A 26,425-nucleotide genomic window follows, 5' to 3' on the forward strand; every position below is an offset into this window, starting at 1 on the left:
GATAAGTTGTTTACAACGCTACTTGTTAGCCTAGTGATTCTTGTTGATTCCATTACATCATCATTGGACTTTAATAAGAGTCAGGTGTGTATTCTGTATATAAATCAATTTGGGTTAAACATTTCCATCTACAATTACGATGAAAACGATAGTAGGTATATCCTGTGCCCTATCATTACACCACATTCTTCACCAAATTGGACAACATGGACAGCGTCGTTCGAGCAGATGCAAAGCACGATTCCGTCATTGTGTCCTACTCCTAGCTAAGGTATTGTTAAAAATACTTTGAGCTCATACTGTATGTTTTGGTTTTATTTTTTTAATTCAGATTCACAGCACTCTACGTTGTTCTTAATTACAGGTTAAAATAACAGCTACTCCGAGTTATACTGAAATAAATGCCACCGTCCCACTGCTAAAATTATACTTGGTGGTAGGCAGAACCTCAAGGTGGACTTTCGACTCAACCGGGACTCTTGCTGCCACAAGATGAAGCACATGGATGGGGACATCTCATAACCACACTGATAACTGTGTACTGGCCAGCACATGGTCTGTCATACAGTGTGGTGTCCCGGGCCTTTCAGGTGACTGTATCGTCTGTTTGTAGGCTGGTTCACACAGGAACCATAAAGATTGCAGCCTTGCGCCAGCAGGTCATTCAGTTCCCAGATGCACAAGACCTTGATGAGGTTGTCCTTGGTTTTGAAAATTTGCCTAACAGCCCTATCTTCTCCAAGTGTGTGGGTGCTATAGATGGACTTCATGTCCGCATAAAAACCCCCGCTGGACCCACTGGCCAGGACTACATCAATAGAAAACTCTTCCCATCCATTCAGATGCAGGCAGTTTGTGATGGGAAGGGCCGGTTCCTTAATGTTTTTGTGGGATATCCTGGTTCTGTCCACGACACTAGAGTCCTGAGAAACAGCAAGATGTATAAAGATGCATTGTATCCTCCACAAGGACACTTCCTTTTGGGGGATGGAGGCTACCCCTGCATCATTCATCCTGTGGCCATTATTACTCCATACTGGGAGCCAGTGCAAGGGAGAGTGCAGGCCCGCTTCAATCACTACCATGCCAAGACTCGCTCCATAATTGAGCGGGTGTTTGGAATGATGAAAACACGCTGGAGGTCCCTGCTTTTCAAGTCTCTTGAGGTGGACAACACCTTAACCCCAACAGTTATCATGGCGTGTGCAGTTCTGCATAACATTTGTCTGACAACAGGAGACATGATTGAAGCCCCTGAAGTGGTGGATGATGTTGGTTTACCTCCACCCTGTCCAGTGAGAGGGGTCTGTAGTGGGAATGTGTGGCGTGATAATCTGGCAGCAAAACTCTCAGCTCCTCAGGTGCATCCGGTAGAGTTAAATGAACATCATTATTTGTAGACACATAAAGACAAATTTTGCTCCACACGAGGTTAAGGTTCAGATTGTGTATGGAGGAAAAAAAATCCCTGTGTCTCTAGCCTCATGCATTACATTTTTTGCAATACCCACATCACCAATAGATACAATAGTTTAATGTAAATAAACATGTTTACCAATTACACCAGTAATTTTGTTTTTTTTACTCATGTGGCAACTGTGTTTACCATAAATTGTCTATTAAGGCACATAATGGAAAACAAATGATCAAAGCAAAAACAAACAAACAAACAAACAAACAAACAAACAGAGATTGTGTTCAACTTTTTTTAATCAATTGTTCAAAAAGGTCAAGGAACCTATTTGAAGTAGATTGCATTAATTCGTGCGTGGCTTGAAAACGTTCCTCCTCCTTTTCTGTCTCCGTTTCTAGAAAATCTAGCACTCTGTTGGTTCTTTTCTTTTTAGGTGGCGGAGGACCCGAAGAAGTACAGGGTCTTTCCTTGTTAAAGTTGCCTGTGCCAGACAGCGCGGAGGTTGTGGAGTCCTCCTCTCTTTCCTCCACAGATGCAGATGGTGACAAGCCAGGCTCATTGGACACAGCAGAACTGCCAGTGACTTCTGCGTCGCATGAGTCTATCAGAATGGGAGGCTCAATAGACGGCCTCCTCCCAATAGCCTCATGCATCGCAGAAAACCACGGCCATGTGGCTGCTGTGGCCTCCCCACTATCTGTTTCCGTTCCCGTAGGAGGACAGCGGAGCTCCTAAAATAAAATAAATATATTTTCTATTAAACTAGCAGGTAGAAAATTCACACAAAATGAAATAAATACATGCATTCAGTTTGTACCTTATATTTTCTTTTTAAATTGTCCCATTTTTTGGAAATTTGGTTTGGTGTTATAATTCCAAACCAATCCTCTGAAGAACTTTACTTACACAATAAAAATCAACAAATTCTTTACTCAAACAAAGACAAAGATAGTGTAATAATATTATGATAAATATTATCTAAAACCTCACTGCATTAATCAAACAAAGTGAAAACAAAATGATTTTCCATGCAGTCTGGTGGAACAGAACTCACATCCAGGCTTTTTTGGCACTGTTCCTCTTCCCAGTGAAGTCGGAATCCAGCTCCATCCTCAATTTAATTAACTGTTCAGTCTCCTCATCAGTCCCTGTAAGAAAGAATTTTACACCACAGTGAAGCAGTTCGAAATAATAATGTGTTGCATATTAACCGGCATAAACAAATATACAGTGTTATCAACACATTAAATCAAATTAACTACAGGCCTAAATCAAGATCATTCTCTATTCCCTATTTATCACATTTAATAGCAATAAGCCAGTAAAATCAAGAAACATAATAAAAATCATTAAAACTGTGCTGAAAAGTACACTTTATACATCGAAATTAAAAGCACCGTCAAAAAAAGTACATTTACAATAACTTTATGCTTAATACTCACATTTATGTGTGTTTGAATGTTCTGCCATGGTAAGCACTTGGAGCAGATGTGAAGTGGGAGGAGAATTTATACGTGCGACACGTTTAGGCAATAAACAACTTCCGCATAGGATACACCCTTGTATCCTCGCTCATGACTCCTCAGGAAGCCTCCTCCCTCCTCGATCCTCGACTCCTCCGGGTGCAATTAGAGAATTGAGATGTCCTTCAATATGGCTGAGCTCGATCGGTTTCCGGGTCATAGGATGGAGGATAGAGGAGCGAGGAGACAAGGATGGATATTGAGAAGCACCCAATCTCGCTTCATTTCATTTTCCCTTTACCACCCTTCACCACTAGATGGCACGGTTTCATACTTGTGTTTTTAGCTGGTGAATGAAGCTTATCTTTAGGTTCAAGCACACTGGCTGATCTCAGACCACATTTGCTTGGTGAGTGCCTTAAAAAACAGGTTTATTTTGCATTTGGCTTTGTCACTTAACTCTTGAAGTAGCTTCCATTAACAAATATGTGAATATGGCCTAATTTTTTAACAGAATATACATATGAAGAGACTGGTTCCAACACGAGATTACACCTCACGTTCATTTTTTATATTCCATTCCAATTCACATGCGTTAATGTGCTAAACTGAATTTCTTAGGGAGTGCCTTGAAGAAAGCTTATTTTTCACACACAGTTTTTCACTTAACTCTTGCAGTAACCTTCTTGAACTGATATATACCGTATGTAACGGAGGCCAGCTAGTGAAGGGAGGCGCAGTTGGTGTGGCGAAATCGATCATCAAATGTTGTGAGGAATCACAAAGACCAAGAAGCCAAGTTTCAAGGGTTTAAATCTTGAATTTGTTCGAACAAGTCAAAGTGAGATATACAGAGTTCATCTGAAGATGTCTGACCAGTGCATATCTGACTCCATCTTTTATACATTGTTCTCACGTTGTTCTCACCGTTTAGACCAGGTTTAAATCAGGTTTCACATGGCATCACCTATTTTTGTTAGTCCATCCTTTTCTGACCTTCCACAATTACACGTCAAGCTCCAAATATCAGTATTTAACTGTGGCAAAACCTTTTAAAAGCTTAAAAAAGAAATGCACATACAACCATCTTAAAACGAAAGGCACATTGTTGCACGTTGTCATTTACTATACCTGGCATAGTGTTTAGTGTATTTAAGGGGTAAACATGTGCTTAAATCAATACAATAGCGTATACTGTGTTCGTCTGTGAATGGTACCAACTAGTGTTTTCAAAAGCATTTGTGTGTGTTTAATGCTAAGCAGATGTCAGGTCCATATCTGCTTGGTGCCCGTCCTATGAGGCCTATAGCCTTTGTTCAAATCAGAGAGGTACATGAACCTCTATAACTATCTTAAATGTATGCTTTTTTATAAGAACAAAATGGAATATATTTAGAAACTTTAAATGTAGTTCAATAAAAAACACCCAAAACATCATGACAAACACGATTTTAGAAATCTTTTAAAGAACCGAGTGATCTCATTTTGGAACCAAACTCTTTGTTTGTATACTGCATTAAGGCAGTGATTGATGTAAATAAACGGAAATTAAGCAAGGCACGGGAAGAAAGGCAATAAAGAAGCAATAAGAATGACAAATATTCTGAGGAAATAGAGAAAAAAGAAATGCACGAGAAGGACATTTTATGAGTAGGGCTCTCCTCCTCAATGCTCATTCAGTAAACCAGATTCTCTTATTTCTTAAAGTCATATGGCTTAAATCAAAACAAACCAACTGCAGTTTGATTGATATTAATCAGAACGCACAAGAAGAAAAACTTGATGTGATAACTCATTTTAATACCAATCTCTTCATATGTTTCTACGTTTTGTTCCAAAAACACAAGCTGCATACGTAACCTGTTCTGCGCGGGCCTCGAACCGACGTCGGTCCGGACGGGAGACGGGCGGAAACTCTAACGAGGAGGCGAAAGACCGCAGCCTCAAGAGCGTCTCGGTTGGTGGGTCAGAGAGTGAGGTTTACACACTGCGTGGCGTTTTTTCTAAGATTATTGCCGAGTTCCTTTATATTGCTGAGTTTTCTTATATAAATGACTACAGCAGGGGACTCGACTTACTTCCGGTGGGACGGCTTCACTTCTTGCCGTTGAATAGGTTAAATAAAGTATAGGTTAAACAATAACCTGTGACTTTTATACACTTGCAAGAAGCAAAACCTGATGCCCATCGGCGTACCGACGGCACCAGGGGCTGGGTCAGAGGTGCAATAGCGCGCCACTCAGCTAGCGACTCTAGTAGCATGTTGGCTTGGCCGAGGCGACGCTCTCTGGCCCAGCCGATACAACAGTTCGCGCGCCTGCTATTTATACCTCCCATCGGCACTGCTACTTTCGACGACGGTAGGGGGCGAACTTCAATGAACGTCCAACGTTGTGAACACGATCCCGACAGAGCCCTTATCATACACCCTATTGTTCAAAACGCAACTCGAAACACAATGATATTTATAGACGAAAATCGTTAAAGAACGACTGTGACAGACCTCCCTCATTAATTATTCAAACCAACAGCCAATGGCAACGCTCCAACTGCAGACCAAGCAGTGCTTTAACAAAGTATAGATTGATCGTGGTAAATACACAGTGTTGTGTTTGTCTTATGACCAGTTGACCGTCGTTGGAAGCCCTCACACACAAATGGATTCACACGTAAGGCTTTAAAGCCAACTCTGATACAACGGCAACGAGCCGAAGCACGTCACGTCACGTCACGTCACCTAACGTACTGGACGGACGTAAGGTCAAAGATCACACGTAACACAATGGAAGCAATCATTTGTTTTTATTTGTACAGGTCGTAGTGTCAAATGTTCATAGACTAACGTTATCAACACGTTACATATTTCAGTACATAAACAGTTGATTTATATTTTGTAGTATTGTAAGGTTAGGTTTAGGGTTTGAGTAGGCGTAGAGGTTAGCTAATGTAATTTATTGGAATTCTATGGCGAGATGTTGCACCACTTCCGGCCGTAGCTGCATCCCTTCTAGCTACAACCTATCTGCGAAGAAGAAGAAGAAGAAGACAGAGCGCAATGCACACGTAGAAATGGCTAAACAACATTACAGTTCGAACGGCGGGCACTTTTGAGCGAAAGGATCCACCGATGCAAACCACAAAACACCGCTGTAGATGAAAAATCTGTCATTTCTCGTGTAACGGAGGCCAGCTGTTAGAGGGAGAGCTGTGTGTGCACGCAGAGGCTGCGAGCTCGTCTCTCCCTCGCCGGACCGATGGCGGTTTCGAGGCTAGGAGGGGTTGTAAGTAAGACCCGTCATCACACGTGTGATTCTGTTCGCAATAACGTCAGCAGTGTGCCGACGAGACAATAACGGAGCCGTTTTTGGGCTTGTATTATTAAGGATAAGATTAGGCACAAATGTGTGCTTATCGTGAATGGTGACCGAGTCAATTCACTTGTCTAAGAAAAATGATGAAATAAATCATTCACGGTAAAATGTGTGGCTTTCAACGTCTGTTTATACGTGGTGGTAGATCAATGAAAATAAAACACAATACACCATACACAAACACTTTATTTGTCAGTGTCTTTATTCCTTTAACTTCCTCTTTTTGACAAGATCTCCCGAGCGTTTACAACCTTTAAAAGTCCATGTCTGGTATGTGCTCAAAATGGAAAGGGACACTTAACCTAATATAAATCTGTTGTGTAACTGTTTGACAAACACACTTCTAATGCACACTCGTTTTTTCAAGACATTCCCGCATCCCTGAGAACACCCCCCAGGAAAGAATGAATTCGGCGAGAGTCCCGTCTGGTCGTGAGGAGAGTATCACTACAGGTGAGGCATCAGAAAGTTTGTCAGTATTTTATGAGATCCAAGCGCCTTTGAGAAGAGCATTGTGTGTTTTTGCTGTCCCGGAGAAACCTGTAGGCTCTGTGGTGCGAAAATCAGGCGGTTACGTCATCTCGGGGGAATGCGCTTTGCGTTTTTCAACGGGTCATGCACTCCATTACAACAGCTGCCCAGCTGGACAAGGAAAAACCCAACGCTCGCTTCAGTGATGGAAAAGTAGATAAGCAGGGTGGTACTTTGCAGGTATATACTCAAAAAAAGTACCATTTATGTGGGAGACTCTACACTAGAACAGTGCATTAGGTTTTGCTTTATGCTAAGTGTATAGTGGTGTAAAAGTGTAATGTATTGCAGTTCATTTTATTATACCCACGTTTCCCCCAGCCTGTCGTTTACCATGGGAATGGAACTGCCACCGGCCGTGATGGAGAGGAAACAGGGGTCTCTGTACACACTTTATCCTGACCGTTCTTCATCACTCAGACCAGGTGGACATCTCCAACACTTTGGACGGGTCACTGGATCACCGCTTCTGTCACCACATCCACAGCCAGACTGGATGTCCGTACTGTATTTATTTTTCAGGGTGTGTTTGTGTGTGTGTGTGCGTGTGTGCGCGCGCGCGCGTGTTTGTGTGCTTGCATGTTTGTGTGTGTGTGTGCGCGCGTGTGTGTGTTTAATTAAGTTGACCACAGGGGTTTCCTCGGCAGAGCCCGATGAAGACGTACCAGACGGTATGTGTGTGGACCCAGAGGCTGTCAGTGGGTCGCCTGCTACCATGGAGGAAGAGATTTGCGCATTGACACACAAACAGGTGTATGAGTTTCTCAATCCCTTTGCCATTTGTGTTGCCGGAGGAAAATGAACCCCACTAAAATTGCATTTTGAGACCATTTAATGGAGTAACGTCTTTATAGCGGCCGTCTTTATCGAAATGGCTTTTGGCCAATACATAAAAGTTAACGGACTTCTTTCAGGCACCAGACTGCAGACAGGGTAAATCTGGCAGGAGGAGACCACCTCGTGTTGTGCAGGTGGAAAGGATCACGCTGATCTGTACATCACCATCATGCCGTTTAAAGACATGGATGGAAATTCACTGGCCATACAGCCTTCGACACATAACATCCTTTATTCTCACCGCAGGTCACGGATGTGGGAGTGACAGCCATTCCATTGTTCTGGTGTACTGGATAAAAACCAAGAAGACAGCGATGATGCTTGTTGATACGTTACCATTTTTTCTGATGAATCAGCATTGATTATTTGACTACCGTTGTAACCGTGTAACCGTCGCTTTAATGCAGGATAACGTGGGACGGATGAAAATCTTTGTTTCGTGGTATTACACACAGGAAAATATTTGCCTTAAACTGATTTGATAGACCCGATCAGTGCATATAAAATGCAATTATTCACAAATCCACTTTTTAGACGTGACCTCACAAAAGTAAAACAATTGTAAACGTTTTCTAATCCTGCTTACATTAACCCAACTCTGTGAAACAAAAGTATTCATGAATGATTTCCAGGGATGGATTTGATAGCGATCCTGATTCCACATTTGCCATGTTTATTATTGATCATCTCAACGTGGGGGAAAAGGTGGACTTCATGTTTGTGTGAATCTTAAACATTCCCCTAGAAAGTGAAGAAAACACAAATTGACATTTTTGGTAATCTGCTGTATTTAAATGAGTTTGAATCCCAGTGATGTTTTAAGAGGCTGTAGCGCTTTAATCACGAAAGCGCACGCCTCCAAATAAAGATATTTTCTTGTATACAGGTGTGTTGGTATTCTTTTCACCACCTAACCAATGAAATCAACAGCACCTGGATGTACACGTACTGAAAAAGCAAACTCTCTGTTCATTGTGAACATGGCCTGCGACTTCTAGCGAAGCTAGAACATGGATTACAAATCACGTTTAGAAGCTACAGTATGCCTGTTTCACAGATGCAACACGTGTTGGGGGTCATCCGAAAAGGTTTACTGGTTTACTTTCTTCAATTGCCTAAAGATAACTGCATTTTGACTTTTTATTGGAACAAACGGGGGGCTCTTACCGCTAGGTGACCTCTACCACTGGAGTTCATCATCGCGTCAATCATTATATTAAATGACGTTTGAGCCTTGGCCCTCTGCTCACGCGCAACCCGAACCCCCCTTCGAACCCATACACTTGACCTTATTTTACTTTACTGTGCTTCCCTATAGAAGTGCGTATACAAAATTTTACCATCACACTTACCACATGATACATTTGCAATACTACTTTAGACTTGAAACGCAACAAGCCAAACAGCACAGGCAGACCGTTATCGCCAAAATAACACGCAATACAAATCATTTTTACAAACGTGCATTATGATCGGTGTGCCGCGTGTATGTGCTCTTCAACAGAATAATGGACCGAGTTGCACACACCCATGACCGACACTGCCTCCCATTCTGATCATAAAACCAACACAAACAATAGTACAGAACACCAGTTTAAAAAGCGACAGTGCTCTCAGCAAAGAAAAACCTACACTAGCGGAGAGTAAACAGATATTCACCAGAGATTTAACTATGATTAAAACAAATCTTAATATTAAACTGGTAACGTTACAGTGAACTAAACGTTTGGAAAATAATGCAGTAAATTTACCATTTACCTGATAAGATGTTACTGTTATGCACAATATGTAAAATTTAAGACTGACAAATCAAAATCACCCGTCTCGAATTAAGCTCACATCGGCTGCCAGAATGAATTGAAGCACGGCGGCCTATTAAATCATAAATAACTAACAATTTGATGACCAAATTACTTGATAACCAATGGCCCTGGGGACCATGAGGGTTCGCTACTGTTAAAAATACATATATCATAAATTCTGCCCATTCCTGCCTAGGGAGATGCAGTTCGCTTTTTTTAAAAATGGTAACCTGTGAAATCTTCCAGAACCGATCCTGCATAGCCTATACTTCAACACACGTTTGACTCTGTTATGTATCTGAATTAAGGGTAATTTGATGTTGTAGATTCTGGAGAAAGAGAAAAAGATGTATGTTTTCCAAAGCCAAAACAGAAAAACAGAAAGTCAAAGAAATCTAAGGTCTGTGAAATGTTGTAACGAGGACTCGGACACAGAAGCTTGAGGATCCATACGCAGTTTTAATGGAAGCAAAGGGTTAAACAATATAAAGGTCAGGGCAGGCAGATGACGTTCAGGAGTATATATACAGGTGGGGGTTAAGGAGGTAGCCAAAGTTCTAAGTCAAAGTCACGATCCAAACAAAGTAATCCAAAAGCGCTCATGAATGTCAACCGGGGCAAAACAAGACTGCGCACAAATGTGACTCAACCACAGGGAATATAATGCAAAGTCTGGATTATTAGCAATAGGTGCAGGTGTAATCAGTGGTGCTATAGTTACTGGAAAAAGGAGTCTAGTTAGAACTCTGGGGACAACGCCCTCTGCTGGCGAATTGGAGTCTCTGAGGCAACCATATTCGTAGCAAATGTAGTGTATCATATATGACCAGCTTTACCATTTCTTCCTTGGCAGATCAATCTAGTCAGAAGAGCAAGCCAGCATCTCAGAGGAATGAAGGTGACATCAGCTCAGACAGGTATATCAGTATCCCCTTCACTTTCCCTGTCATATACTGTAACCTCGGCCAATATTGTCCTCAAACAGTTCTGAAATAATAGTTTTTTATGACTTTACAGAATGAAAGTGTTTAAGACTGCTCTGCTGAAAGCCTTTAAAGTGACCAGGTCTCTGTCTGTGGCCGAGCCTGAGCTTCTGACTCGCATTAATAAAGGCCAGGAAGAGGAGATTGACCAGGATAAGGTTAATCTACTGCTTGAATGCATGCAGGATGACAACTGGGTCATGGTATCAGATAATGTAGTTTTCCTCATTTGAGGGAAGACGAGGAGCATTGGGAAATGGCATTTTCATTTATTTGAATAACTTTTGATATTACAGCCCCTATTTGTTACACATTCAGAAAAATAAACTGTGGGCATCAATGATGGAAGTTATTTATTTTTGTCAAAATGAAATTTTCTTTCAATTGGTGATGTTTCCGATAATCTGCTGCACTCTCACAGGTTCCAGGGAAATTTATTCACATTTCTTTTAGTTATTGCATTTAACAATTTTTGTCTTCTGCAATGAGATCGCGTAGTTTAATGTTTAGTCCACATCCTTGGGTATTTTGGGCTATGTTTAGGATTCTGTAAAAAAAATCAGAAACAATTGGAGTAAGTATACCATTAATACAAATATAAGATGTATATCCAAAGTATAATGTTACACTTGTCATAGTATTGGGAGAGAATCAAACAATATCATTTGCTATACATGTGGACACTCACAGCCATCGGTCCTCTCTGGTTCAGCCTCTCCATCTCTTTCCATCTGTCTTTTCCGAACTCTCTGCACATAGTACAGTGCGCCCAGGGCGACAGCCATAAACATGGCAGCTGCTACAAAGACGCTTATCGCCAACGTTGCTGTTGAACTGCAGTTGGAAGCTGTCACAGAATCGTCATTTGCTTGTTTCAGATCTCTGATATCTGGTATCCCAAAGTCTGCAAGCTGTTGCTTCAAAAGTCCAGTTGTCCATCTATTGAAAACTATCAAACGTTAACCACGGTTCACCTACCAGTGTGGTATGTACTTTGCGTGTTGTGGGAAAAATTTTTTGGTTTTCTAATAAAACATCTTAAAGCAAACCTTCAAGAGACAGGAGAAAGATCACGTCATTTCCTTAAATAAAGCTTCGGCTCTTGAAGTGATCATGCGTGATGAAATTGTTGGTGCCGTAACCTGGCCCCCGATAGTATGAATTGCCATTGGAGTCAGTGACCAGACTACCAACTTTTCGTGGGTCATCCCAGTAATATTCCACATTACCTGCAGCTGCACAAAGAGAATATGTTGTTTTTGAAACCATAAAGGTGACAACAATGGTGTCTGCTGCACTATGATCTATTGCACTATTGCTTTAGAACTCCACATTTTTAATCTTACAATCAGTGGAGGTCTTATTTGGATCTGTAGTGACCATCCTCTGGTTATTCATGCGTTTTTGGATGTCTGGAGTCTGGTCCATCATCTCCATGGAAGCTTGTCGCCATGGACACGGCCATTTGAGATGCTCATCATAAGGTCCGGAAGTCAAGTGGAAGTAGATTGCCAGCTTATCTGGGCTATCTGTCTTCCCGTTAATATACAGGCTAACCTGAAAAGAGTAACCTTCCCTGGACAAGAAGAGTGGACTGAAGATTTTGGAACCCACTGGGGTTGTGGCGAGAAGGCTGGAAAGTCACTAATTCGCCAAGTGTGGTGAGGACACTGCGTCTCAGAGAGGTTGATGTCATCCAGAGACAGACCCCCTTTTGATGCATGACGTCCTTTTACCCCCTCGAACACCACCCTGAATTTTTGAGAGACCTGTAGGCTCACATGGTACAGCTCCCAGGAGTTTATAGGACCCCCTAAATAGTAAAATACAGATCATTGCTCATGATTCAAAGATATATTCATTATATCAAAACTTAACCGTTTTATTGGATATTTAAGATTTATTACCACTTATCGCCTCAACCAATCTCAGGTCTCCTTTGGATTCGTCGTCGGTGTACACACGCACCCAAATGTTTAGTTGATCATCATCGCCCCCGCTGTTGTAATGATAGAATTGCAGGCACTGAAAGCCTCTGGTGGGGTAAAAGAGACGACTCTCCAGGTACGCCTTGTCTCCGTGATTTCCTGTCAATGTGCTGAAATGCATGAAGTACCCGAAACCTGGCAAGTGAAAACTTTTATCGGACAATGCAAAGCCAAACTTCATATTTGCCATACCTCATTATGAAAGTTATGAAAGTCATATTATGCTGCTTTGAAAAAAAGAAGCTACCACGGGGCAAAAATGAATAATAGTTTCTTTATGGCGCTCTATGGTATCAATAAACTTATTATCATGAAGACCAAAGTGCCCCCATAACAACATTATAAAACAAATCACTGTTAAGTAAATACAGCAACTTACAAGCCAAGCAGTTTGTGATGCCAAAAGTAATGATAGAAGTGCATTAAGAGTTATGGATCATGAATAAAGTGCTTTTTAATGTTAATGTACAGAGTAAAACTTGAGCCACAGAAAATGAAGATAACTCTTCAAAATTATTTTCTGTTTTCTGATTTACTTTCTATAGGTACGTGTTGAGGCAAAATGGTGATTTTAGTTTCATTCTGTAATTCAGTGACAACATTTCTCCCAAGTTTAAATGCAAATATATGCATTTATTTTCAGAAACAACCAAAATGGTCAAAATATGTAAAATATGCAATATTGGCAGATGTTTAGGAAACAAGTTTATCTCATCACTGTCCTTTTGAAACCTCATATGTCCAAATTCGCTGTTTTTCATAATATGGAAGAAACACTGTAGTTTGAAAACACTTTTTATTACTGTATATTGGTTTAGATATTTGCAAAACCCAGTGACAAACATAAAGGGTGGCTGATAATAATCAATTATGGCACAACAATTAAAATCACAGAATATGGAGATTGGAGATAGAAGAACAGAATAGGTGTTGTACACTAACAGTGTTGCCAGTATTTTACTGTAACTGAGACTTTACGGTGACTAACTGGCAACAGTTTTGTTAGTATTTTACTGTAAATCAAGAATAATAGCTAATAACTGGCAAGAGTAGTGATAGTTATTTACTGTAATCCAATGCAATCACAGTAGAATACTACATATACATTCTGTGTATTTAATGTTATTAGCCATTCTGCTCCATCAAAAATGCTGCAAACGTCATTTATTACTTTATTACTTTATTACAAAACATGCACACAAAACAGAAGAAAATTCATAGTTACATGCGACAATTAAACAAATTACATAATTCAACAAAACTGAATGTTATTCTGAAATAAAACATCCACTGCTAGTGTACAGCAATGTATAAATAAGTATAAATAAAATTAAAGGAAAATATAGAAAATAATAACACTGTATTGTAGATATGGTGTGTATGGCAAAGACCAGTCAAAATGTTAACCAAATACATTCTATTTTCTTTTACAATATAAAAATATATAAATAAACAACATTTCTTTTTCACATATTAATTCATTAAACATATTTTCAACAAAACTTTGCACATTAAATAGTAGTCACAAAAATACATGTGACCAAAAAACTAAAATATTCACTTACTTTTTTACACAAGAAACTCAAATACATTGAAAATAGGAAAATCTTAAATAAAATGAAAAGTATTAAAAAAACATAAATAATCAAAACAAAAACAATACCAATCATTTGTAGATTTGGTTTAGCATGTTGTTCCAAACTGGTTGTAACTCAGCACAAATTAAATGACCTCTTTATGCGTTCCAATAATTGTATTAATAAATTTTGCTTGCACTAACTTAATTAAATGTTTTCCACTCAAATACGGTGAGCCGCTGCAAAAAAGTATGAACATGCGGGTTTGAACATTTCTTCTTACAGATGAGCCAGTTTTGCGGCTGGTTCAAGTTTTTGCAACACATTTTGTCCCCTCAGGATTAATCCTCACAAAGAATCTGAAAATTAAATGATTTTCATCAGTTAGTAACAAATCAAACACAGAATCATAAAAAAACACTAACAACAACAAATACAGTCATGATAGAATATAATTAAAATCATTACTGTGCAAGTAATGTCTCTTTTAACACTTACCTTTGAATGAGCTCTAGTGTGGCACTGGCTGACTCTTGGAACTCAATATTAAAAACATAAAAGCAAGCAAAAAGAACAGAGAGTGCTGCAGCAAAATCTAGCTCCTCATCAATGCAATGTGTCACTTTCCCCTCAATGCTGATCATCCACTTTGATGAAGTAAGAAGTGTATCTCCTGAAATATGAGGCTCACCATCAAAACTCCAATAAAGTGACCCATACTCAAAATGTGACCTCTGCATTTAACCCATCCAGTGATTAGTGAGCACAAACACAGCAAGTGGTGAACACACGTACACCCGGAGCAGTGGGCAGCTATCACTGCAGCGCCCGGGGAGCATGTAGGGGTTAGGTGCCTTGGTCAAGGGTACCGCAATCGTTACCCGCCGGCCCTGAGGATCGAGCCGGCAACGAGCACTCTCTAACCATTAGGGCACGATTGCCCCATAACATCTTAACACGCTATAGCTCATTTTCCACTGACATCTTTGTGGAAGTTTTCTTAGACATTTCTTAGTGGTGCAATAATAGTAATGGATTACCGAAGTGTTCCTAATTCTTAAAACCTGAGGTTGTTTCTTTAAATTAAATTCATATTCAAGCCTTATTTATAATCCCAGTCTAAAATACATGTTTAAAAGCTTAAATGCCCAATAGTTAACTGATTAACTCCTGTTAAACTCCTGGTTTAATTTTCATCCATATCTGTGAAACTTACTTACTTGACTTAGATGCTAGTTTGCATCTGTACATTGTGGGTAATGTGACTACACAATAAAAAATAAGCAGGTTAAATAAAGAAACAAGCGGTGGGGTCAGCTGCTGATAAAAAATAATGTTCAACACTATGGGATACTGAAAGTTGTGAGATCCTAAAAGCTAGCTAACAGGTAGCTTTTTGGAACTAAAAGATACAGAGCACATAATACGAAATGATTAACTTTACCTACATTTGCAGTATATTTAAAAAAAACTTTTAAATATTTGAAAATCCAGTTACTAAGATGATTAACACAGCACAAGCAAAAGAACATAAACTCAGAGATCACACACACCTGGTTGCCCTTAAAGGGGCAACACCTTTGTGTTAAGAATTAAGCAGCCAGTGCACATACGTGTGTGTGAATGCATAAATCTTTGTTTTCTGCCTGAAAATCTTACTCTTGGCAAAAAATAGTGCTGCAATTAGTGACAATGTAGTAAAAAAGTCAGTATTTTACAGCTGAATAATATAGCTGTTATCTGTAATCTGTTTATATAGTAATTAACTGTAAAATATTATTTGCGCTACAGAAATGCATCTCATGTTTCAGTAAAATACTGATTCCCAATGTTACTGCTAAACACTGCCTATTTTAAAGCTATTAGCCCTGTAATTTACAGCAAGGTTTAACAGTGTACATAAAAATGGCTTATGGACAAAGCTTACTGCCTTTAACATTTTAAGAACAAATACATTAACATTTTCTGTAACATATGAGACATATTTTAGTTTAATGTTCGAACAATGTAGCTAACAATGTAGACAGAAAAAAAACATTAGTACAAATTGGCTAATTTCAACTCTACCAAGAAAAGCAGTATTTTGCCATTACACTTTGTCTTGAAGCAACCTATTGCGCATGTGACGAGTCACCCGTTGCGCAATCAGCGTCGCCATGGAGACGGGGGAAATCAACGAGACGCACCTGCCGGTCGTTAAAAGCACAATCCCAACAGCTATAAAGGCTGTTGGCATTCTGAGGGAAGGTGAGCTTGATCTCCACAAACCTTACTGAGTAACTTACTCACGTCACGTATTGTCTTCCTCCTAGACTCCGAAGGCTGAAGGACGGACTGGACGACCAGTTTCATATTGCCGGCTATAGCGCTGTCCCGGATATTCCCTTGGCGTACTCGTGTACGAGGCTCCGAGAACGACTACCACTTTTCCCCTAGCCGGAGATCACCAGCACCTTCGACCGGCATCACCTTGGTGCATTCCCCTGTCTCGTCAGAACCATCAATAAAAGTACCCTCCGGGGCCGTTTATTGTACCTGTTGTGTCCGTGTCGTTGTTCTCCCCGTGACATTTGGTTGAGAATGCGGGCGTAGCAACGACACATGGCTACGATTACCTCACCCCGGATACTTACAATTTTTTATTTTTTTTTATTTTCCCTCTCTCTGTGCATCCTGCAGGACACGTGCAGCTCTCTCTCTCAAGATGGAGGACGTTATCCGACGCCTGGCGGAAGTTGTGGTACGCCAGCAATGGTTTGCAGAGCAACTGGCCAGCCGGCAGGAACAGACAGACCAGACCCTGGGTATGATCCGAGAGGGTATGGCTGCCCGAACATCTTTGCCAGAGACGAGAACTGCGGCCCATCAGCTGTTGACGAAACTGACGGACCATGATGATATAGAGGCATATTTACATACTTTCGAGGTGGTAGCAACGAGGGAAGCCTGACAGGCCGAGTGGGCGAGGATCCTAGCACCACTTCTGTCCGGCGAAGCTCAGCGGGCCTTCCATGCCTTGCGACCACCCACCAGCGAGGACTACGAAGCTCTTAAACGGGAGATCCTCGCCAGGTTGGGTCTCTCCCCTATCAGTGCCGCCCAGAAGTTCCAGCAATGGACGTACCAGGAACGTATCCCAGTGAGAACCCAGGCGGCCCAACTGTCCCGGCTGGCACATCTTTGGCTAATGACCGGAGAACCCTCAGCCCTCCAAGTGGCGGAGCACGTAGTGGTGGACAGGCTGTTAAGAGCTCTACCCCGACGTTTCCGGATGGCCGTCAGCATGAGAGGACCATCCACCCTACGCGAGATCGTGGAAGCGGTAGAGTTGGCAGAGGCATCAGTAGCAGAGATGCCGGAGAGAGAGAGCTGGCATGGCCCCGGAGGGGAAACCCTAGTTGGCGATCGCTGGAGGGCACCTCGAGGACAGTACATCAACCCCAAGCAGCCACACCACGGGATGAGCCAATGCCTACAGAACAGACTTCCGCGATAACTATGTGGCTCGCTGGCTGTGCGGTACACCAGACCGTGCCGTCGGGAGCCCCTCGGCGGATGGTCCGGGTAGATGGTCGACCCATCACCGCTACGCTGGACTCCGGTAGCTCGGTCACCCTGGTACAGCCCGGCATAGTGCGGCCCAGGACCGGGGGGAAGTCCTCCATCCCGATCACCTGTGTCCACGGCGATACCCGTAGGGTGCCGGCCATCCAAGCGACGGTGGCCGGTCACCCAGGCACGTGGACCCTGGAGATCGGGATCATGGATGACCTACCGGTACCGATGTTGTTGGGTCGGGACTGGCCAGGGTTTGACCAATTGTTGGTTAGTACCGTGCGGCCAGTGGGTCGCGAGGGGCGACTACAGAGAGCCCGAGCCAAAAAGGAGAGGAAGCCCCGACCCGTTCTGATGGCCACCGAAAGTGAAAAGGAGGGTGAGTGTCCTGACCATAATCTGTTCACTGACCTATACCAACAGGTGACCATAGGGGGATCGTTTGGACGGGAACAACGGGAGGACCCCAGGCTACAAAATTGTTGGGGCCAGGTGAGAGTAGTGGACGGAGAAGACCGTCAGCCCGGTCCACACCCGTTTCCCCATTTTGTCATTAAACAGGGGTTGTTGTACTGCGCCGCTATGAGGCAAGGGGGGAGGAGAAACTCTTGTTGGTGGTACCCGCAACCAAAACAGCAACGGTGATGGAGCTAGCTCACACACACCCCATGGCCGGACATATGGCTGCAGCAAACACCATACAGCGTATCCGAGATCGTTTCCACTGGCCAGGTCTAGAAGAAGAGGTGAAAAGGTTTTGTCAAAGCTGCCCCACATGCCAGCAGACTTCACCCCAACGACCCCCCCCCAGTCCTCTCATACCCCTACCAGTAATCGAGGTGCCCTTCGAACGCATCGGGATGGACCTGGTAGGACCGCTGCCGAAGTCTGCCCGGGGGCACGAGTATATTCTCGTAGTGGTGGACTACGCTACCCGGTATCCGGAGGCCATTCCATTAAGAAAAGCAATGTCGAAAGCGATAGCCAAGGAGCTGTTTCTACTCTACAGCCGGGTAGGCATCCCCACTGAAGTCCTGACTGACCAGGGGACCCCGTTTATGTCCCGGCTGATGGCGAACCTCTGCCGCCTCCTCAAGGTGAAACAACTCCGGACCTCTGTGTATCATCCCCAAACTGACGGTCTGGTGGAGAGATTTAACCAGACGTTGAAGAGGATGCTCCGCCGAGTGGTGGCGGAGGATGGGCGCGACTGGGACTTGTTACTGCCCTATGTGCTTTTTGGCGTACGAGAAGTGCCCCAGGCATCCACCGGGTTTACGCCATTCGAGCTTCTGTTCGGTCGACAACCCCGCGGCCTTTTGGACATCGCCCGTGATGCCTGGGAACAGCAACCTGCCCCCCACCGGTCTCTGATCGAGCACGTACAGCAGATGAGATCCCGCATAGACAGAGTGATGCCTATTGTCCGGGAACACCTCGTCGAGTCCCAGCGCGCCCAGAAGCGGTGGTATGATCGGCCTGCCCAGCCACGGGAGTTCCAACCAGGAGACCGAGTGTTGGTACTGATCCCTACAGCCACATCCAAGTTCTTGGCCTCCTGGAGGGGACCCTACGTTATAGTGGAGAGGGTCGGGCCGGTCAACTACCGTGTCCGTCAGCCGGGAAGAAGACGAGAGGAGCAGCTGTAACACATTAATCTACTGAAGAAGTGGATCCCCACCCCGGCCCTCTTGGCGATTTCCGTTCCAGAAGAACCACCAGTCGTCCCAATGGGAGAACAGCTGTCTCCTCTCCAAAAGAAAGATCTACAGACCCTGGTCAGTCAGTTCCGAGATGTATTCTCAGAAAAGCCCGGGCAGACTCGAATAACCCAGCACGAAGTTCGAACACCACCTGGAGTCATCGTCAGACAGCGGCCCTATCGGGTACCAGAGGCTCGTCGGTTGGCTATAGAGGAGGAAATCAACAGGATGAAAATGCTTGGAGTGATAGAGCCCTGCCGCAGCCCATGGTCCAGTCCCATCGTGATGGTCCCAAAACCAGACGGCACTCTCCGCTTTTGCAACGATTTTCGGAAGCTCAACGAGGTATCCAGCTTCGACGGGTACCCAATGCCCCGGGTGGATGAACTCCTGGACCGACTAGGGAAGGCCCGGTACATTACAACACTTGACTTAACAAAAGGGTATTGGCAGGTGCCCCTGTCCCCAGCCTCCAAGGAAAAAACCGCATTCAGCACCCCAGGGGGACATTGGCAATATAGAGTCCTACCTTTTGGACTGCATGGGGCACCGGCCACCTTCCAGAGGATGATGGACATTTTGCTTCGTCCACATCAACCATATGCTGCAGCCTACATTGATGATGTAGTCATCCACTCGGGGACCTGGGATGAGCACCTGGACCGATTGCGGAGAGTGCTGATGGACCTACGGAAGGCAGGCTTGACGGCGAATCCCAAGAAGTGCCACCTCGGACTCGCCGAAGCCCAGTACCTGGGATACAGGGTCGGGGGAGGTCTTATCCAACCACAGATGAAGAAGGTGGAAGCCGTCCGGGATGCCCCTCGACCCCGTAACAAATCTCAGGTACGTGCCTTCCTGGGGCTAGCGGGGTACTATAGGTGCTTTATCCCCAACTTTTCATCCATAGCCAGCCCCCTGACCAACCTGACCAGGAAGGGGCAGCCAGAGAACGTGAAGTGGACACCGGAGGCGGAACAGGCATTCCAGGTACTGAAGAAGGCCCTTTCGTCATCCCCAGTACTACATGCGCCGGATTTTGGCTGCCCCTTCATACTCCAGACCGATGCTTCCGACACTGGAATAGGAGCGGTCCTGTCACAGACCCGGGGGTGGGGCTGAGCACCCGGTGGTATATATCAGCCGCAAACTCACCCCAGCGGAAAGTCGGTATGCCACAGTCGAGAGGGAGGCCCTGGCCATAAAGTGGGCAGTCCTGGAGCTACGCTATTATCTCCTGGGACGGAAGTTCACGTTGGTAACGGACCACGCACCGCTCCAGTGGATGGCCAAAGCTAAGAACAATAACACAAGAGTAACAAGATGGTTTTTAGCGCTCCAGGACTTCCACTTTACTGTGGTACATCGAGCCGGGACCTCCCACGGGAATGCAGACGGTCTGTCGAGGATCTGGTCAGGGTGGACCACTAGGTCAGGTGACACTCAAACCCCCCCACACATATTTCCATCTCCCTACAGGACGGCCCAGGCGAACAGGGCAACGCTTAGGGGGGGGAGTGTGACGAGTCACCCGTTGCGCAATCAGCGTCGCCACGGAGACGGGGGAAATCAACGAGACGCACCTGCCGGTCGTTAAAAGCACAATCCCAACAGCTATAAAGGCTGTTGGCATTCTGAGGGAAGGTGAGCTTGATCTCCACAAACCTTACTGAGTAACTTACTCACGTCACGTATTGTCTTCCTCCTGGACTCCGAAGGCTGAAGGACGGACTGGACGACCGGATTCATATTGCCGGCTATAGCGCTGTCCCGGATATTCCCTTGGCGTACTCGTGTACGAGGCTCCGAGAACGACTACCACTTTTCCCCTACCCGGAGATCACCAGCACCTTCGACCGGCATCACCTTGGTGCATTCCCCTGTCTCGTCAGAACCATCAATAAAAGTACCCTCCGGGGCCGTTTATTGTACCTGTTGTGTCCGTGTCGTTGTTCTCCCCGTGACAGCAATCCATAAACATTTTCAGAACAACTGACACTGCCAATACCCTTGAAAACGTTTTGTATCTCCGCGATTGTGTACTTAAGTCTCTTGGGATTGTATATAAGTCAACACAGTAAAGAAGACCCATTAGGGTAGTCGTCCAGGTTGTGTTAGATGATCTGCTCCTCTAGAAACACTGTAACATTCACAATCTCATTTGACAGCAATGCTTGGCTGCTTCCTTCAGTGATAATGAGAATGCAAACGTCAATTTATTTTGTAGCATCAAATGAACAAAGATATAAGTACTTGAATGTACAATTCCAAATTTAATGTGCTATTGTTAAAGAAAGGACAAATGCAACACTGAAGATTTTCAGTGCATTTGAAATTAATCCAAACAACAATTCCAAATTCATTTCAAAACTTCACAATCTATGCATCGTAAAAAATTATGTATCAGTTTCCCAGCGCAGGGTTTTTCTCTCTCTGAGTCACGATGCTGTGAGCGGTAGGGAGAAATGGTACATTCAATTCATTGTGTGGAAGCCAACACATGAATAATAGAGTAAAAATAAAAAAGTTTCAAAAACCTGTCAATGTTATGCAATAAATAAATATGAACACAGTTCATCTGTAAATAAGCACATGGTTAGCCGGATAGAGGCTGTGCCCTATGAGAAAGAAAGCTAAATGGTTACCAGCACTTCAAAATATCGCACACAAACACACATGCACGCACGCTCACACACACCTTAATGTGAGTCCCACTAAGTCCCGCTGCAAGATTTGTTGATGCTTTCAGACAAAATATTACTACTACTACCTCTGTGACAGTAAACGTTACAATTCATTTTGTAGCTGAACATTGGCAAAGAGGTTTACTATAGCATGCAGAGACACTTGATCTTTTAGAAACTTGATGTTTGTTGTTTTATTATTTGTTTTATTGTCATTTACAAATAAATGAAGAATTTGGTTACAACTAGAGATAACTGTTTTTTATTATGTTAACATGTTTTTATTATTTATTATTAACTGCAGTTTGATTGATATTAATTGGAATGCACAATAAAAAACATGAGTTATCTCATTTTGGAACCAAACTCTTCAAATTATTATTCCCACTTTCTTTCTATCTAATGGGATGGTCAAATTTGTTTGTAAGCATATTTTGGCATCTTTGCACAGTTTTACCAACCTTTATGTTTTTTTTAATTCCACAATTTTTACTTGAGATCAAATCTAGAACTTAGATTTTTTTCAGTCAAAATGGTTATTGTACATTCAAATGAATGGAGTTAATGATGTCAAATCACTTAATAAATGCATACCTTAAAAGTTCTAACATTAAACAAACAAACAAAAAAATAGTGTTCTGACATTAATGTCGAATATCAATGGAATCACAAAGTGCCCAAATTTATCCACTAACAGCAAATTTGTGCAGTTGTAATTAACAGCACTTGAGGGTTAACACAGCTTAAAGGTGGGGTAACAAACAAGCTATTTCATGCATACTTCTTTACACTGATAAAAGGATTCTTGGTCCCTTTTTGGACAATTCTCCTGGACAACCACGCCCACATTTCAACCAGCGAGAACGAGAGAAAGGGCACACCCACGCGTCAACCAGTGTGTGCTCCCACTGCACTGCACTCCTCCAGGAGATTGACTGTTTTCAGAAATAACCGGATGCTTTATCTGTCTTGAATATTTGTGATCAAACTAAATAGAGATTAATTATGAGATTGGCAGAACCTGCTTGTGTTTGCTCCGCTTTTAATATCTTTCTATACCACCAAGGTAAGTAATGCATCTAACACACAGCAGTTATTCGAAACGTTCAACTCTCCTCTCTTCCCTCCACCCACTTCCTCTTTAACAGCTAAGAATCATTCATCAGCAAACTATTTTCAACCTCACTAACCTCCAAACACACATTCCTCACATCCAACATCAAATTCGCCTCTTTCTATGCAATGACCGACACTGAAGTACAGTGAATCATCCTTTCCTGCTAGGAACCTTATCAATGCTAGGGATCCCAGGTACTCCTCTCATCTGTTTCAAATTCTACCTCTGGTGTCATGCCTTCAGGGTGTTATGGAGGGGCGACGAGAGAGGACCAGGCTTGGCCTTTACGTTAGGTTTATTATACTTGTGTGGGCGGCATTCGACAGTGAGGGAGCTGTCAGCTGTTTATTTTTCTTTTGTTTATTTTTTTAAGAGTTGTTAAATGTTTGCTGGTTCCCAGCTCCTTCTTATTTGGAATCTTGCTACACTCCTGTTGCGCATCCTTTTAAGCTTCAGATCTCCTCCGTGAGAGATGCGAGACCGGTGCAACGTGCAGCGTCACCGGGCTCGCGTCATTCCCTCACGGCTCTTGTCCCGCCTTGTACAGTGTAACGAAATGTAGTTTAGGTCTAACCAGAAGTGCAATTAGCAAGTGCAGGATATACAGTGTGAATAAATACAGATGACAGTCGGTATGTACTATGAACAATATAAACAGAAGGATATATACTGTGAACATTAATGTACAGGTGGTTATGAACAGATAACAATATAGACTATACAATAGTGCAAGTGACTTGAGTGTGCATTAGTTACAGACATTAGCTATTAAAGTTACAGTGCAGTAGATGAGTTGATGCGTTTATTAAAGGTACATTGCAGTACATGAGTTAATGCAGTTATTGAAGTTATAGTGCAATACATGAGTAGATGCAGTTATACATTTACAGTGCAGTAGATGAGTTAGTGCAGTTATTGAAGTTACAGTGCAGTAGATGAGTTAATGCAGTTATTGAAGTTACAGTGCAGTAGATGCGTTAATGCGGTTATTAAGGTCACAGTGTAGTAGATGAGTTAATGCAGTTATTGAATTTACAGTGCAGTAGATGAGTAGATGCAGTTATTGAAGTTATAGTGCAGTAGATGAGTAGATGCAGTTATTGAAGTTATAGTGCAATAGATGAGTAGATGCAGTTAGTTATGCAATAGATGCAGTAATGCAATAGATGAGTTACAGTGCAGTTATTGAAGTTACAGTGCAGTAGATGAGGTAATGCAGTTATGAAAGTTACAGTGCAGTAGATGAGGTAATGCAGTTATAAGAGTAGTCCATTAGTGCAAATGAGCATTCAGTGTAATATTCCTGGTGTGCAAGTGAGCAGTATAGAGTGCAAATGATGCTATGTGTGTGTAAACAGTCCGATAGAGCAGATACATGAAGTACTGGTGTGTACAGTTCAGTCATGCATGGCAGCCCTGTAGTGCAATGTAAGCAATGTAATAGCAGCATTACAGTTAAAGTTATGAGGGGTAGTGGAATCAGTGGGGGACAGAGTTCAATAATGAAACAGCTCTGGGAAAAAAGCTGTTTCCTAGGCTGCTGGTTCTTGTCCGGAGGCACCTGAAGCGCCTGCCGGAAGGCAGGAGAGTAAATAGTCTATGAGCGGGGTGAGAGGAGTCCTTGAGAATGCTGCGAGCTCGACGCAGACTTGCAAATATAAATGCAAGTTAAAAAGGTAGATCTTGTACACATTAAAACATAGCATTCAAACATTTATTACAGAAGTTAAAATACATTACATATACAGTTTTTGAAAAAAAAAAAACATGGGGCAATTATTTTAATCTTTTCAATCACAGCTTCTATTTATTACAAAATGGCTTTTGTAATTTAACCTTTTAAGCATTGCATGTTTTTGCATATTTTTTGTGCAGTAAAATACATTTCTGTATTTAATATTGTCACGGTGTGACAAATGGTATATGGAACTTATTCCCGTTGAAGCCGTGTTTCCGCTGGGACACTTTGAGTGTAAAGGCCTGTGTGTGCGTCTGTTGCCATGACAACCCCAAATGACCGATTGGAAACAGGTGTGGGGAATTTACCTTGGGGGTTTGAGTGAGGTCCTGTCAGCACTTGAGAGAGTATAAAAAGCAAGAGAAAGAGACTGTCGGGGTGGTTCTCTCCCGTGAGAAGTCGTTTTATCGAGTGGTTGCAGTTATTGGAGTGCGGGTGAATGAAGAGGAGAGTGTGGACTTGATGAGGGACTCGAGGGCAACAGAGGGAAAGTGAAATATCCTGTTTGCATTGGAGAGGAGCTAGGTAGTCGAGAACTGAGTCTCGTAATTGCATGTATTCGACACTGAATTGGATGTGGTTTGGAGTGTGTGGATCACGATCATAAATGTCACCGAGTGGATTGTACTGATTCATTGCCGACCTCCTGTCTCTTTCTCCATCATAAATGGTGATGTGAACTCTGCCTGTGTTTGTGAAGAAAAACATCCCGAAATACCCTTTGCAGCATTGAACGCGGCCCCCTCGGACAGAGACCCAAGGGTGAGTGCGGGCTTTAAATTGCACGTCGTGAAGTGAGATTGCAGTGCCTAAGATTGACGTTTCCCCCACCTTATATGCTAGAAGTGGAATTGCTGTGTGTGTGGAAGATACATTCCCTTTGCCGTGCACTCTCCCTGTGCTACGCTGGTCTACTGTCAATAGTGAGAGTTCTGTGTCATTGCTCTGTTCTAACTGAGTGGATGTTGAGGAATTATCATCTGGACTCGGAATTAACCCCTCTGTTTGAGTGAATAAGAGACGAGATGCCTTGTTGAATTGTTCGTGGTCTGTCTCCGTAGAAGTCCCATTCATCCCGCTGACGTTGAGTCTGCTGTATTCCTGCAACGCAGCCGTATTGTGAGAAGTGCTCACTCCCTTCTATGCACATGAACTGTATACCTTGTGTGAAGCACCCTTTCTGTCTGCTCCAGTAGAGGTCCCGTTCAGCCCATCGACTTTGAGCCTGCTGCAACCTGGGAGCCCACCTGTGTGGGGAGAAGTGACTGTCCCTCTGCTGTGAATGTAAAGCCGGTCCGTTCTGTCTGGAATATCCACTTCATCTAGGCCAGAAGAGGTCTCGCTCAGCCTGTCGACTTGAGTCTAGGGAATTCCTGCAATTCATCTGTATCGTGAGAAGTGTTCGTCCCCTTCCAACTCATGTGAACCGTATGCTTACTTGAAGTATCCCTTCTGTCTGTTTCAGTAGGAGCCCTGTGCAACCGGTTGACTTCGAGTCTACTGTATCCTTATAGTCACCTGTGCTAAGAGAAGTGGCTGTCCTTCTGTTACGAACGGGGTTGGTACACTTTGTCTGGAGTATTCCTCTGTTCCAGTTTCTGTGCCTGTGGAGAGAGGGAGGTTGAAATTATTCGCTTACCCTGTAAAGATTCCCTCGCCGCC

The 26,425-nt window shown here is 43.2% G+C and overlaps 2 long non-coding RNA genes and 1 pseudogene across 4 annotated transcripts; 1 reads left to right on the forward strand and 2 right to left on the reverse strand.

Moving 5' to 3' along the window:
* Window positions 1–1,787: 1,787 nt before the first annotated feature.
* On the reverse strand, window positions 1,788–3,257 carry LOC130434178 (uncharacterized). Its single transcript, XR_008908659.1, has 3 exons — window positions 2,857–3,257; window positions 2,469–2,562; window positions 1,788–2,145 (listed from the first exon to the last, which is right to left on the reverse strand). It is a non-coding gene; the product is annotated as an uncharacterized LOC130434178 (long non-coding RNA).
* Window positions 3,258–5,924: 2,667 nt separating this feature from the next.
* LOC130434174 (uncharacterized) lies at window positions 5,925–8,499 on the forward strand. 3 transcript variants are annotated; one of them, XR_008908653.1, is made up of 4 exons: window positions 5,925–6,158; window positions 6,616–6,959; window positions 7,101–7,772; window positions 7,863–8,499. It is a non-coding gene; the product is annotated as an uncharacterized LOC130434174 (long non-coding RNA). The 3 variants fall into 3 exon arrangements; XR_008908654.1 differs by having other exon boundaries at window positions 6,616–6,701; window positions 6,785–6,959; window positions 7,101–8,499; XR_008908652.1 differs by having other exon boundaries at window positions 7,101–8,499.
* Window positions 8,500–11,069: 2,570 nt separating this feature from the next.
* Window positions 11,070–12,570, reverse strand: LOC130434580 (meprin A subunit beta-like; annotated as a pseudogene).
* Between the last annotated feature and the right edge of the window lie 13,855 nt (window positions 12,571–26,425).

The sequence above is a fragment of the Triplophysa dalaica genome, chromosome 13, assembly GCF_015846415.1.
Source record: "Triplophysa dalaica isolate WHDGS20190420 chromosome 13, ASM1584641v1, whole genome shotgun sequence".
In the NCBI taxonomy this organism is placed as follows: domain Eukaryota; kingdom Metazoa; phylum Chordata; class Actinopteri; order Cypriniformes; family Nemacheilidae; genus Triplophysa; species Triplophysa dalaica.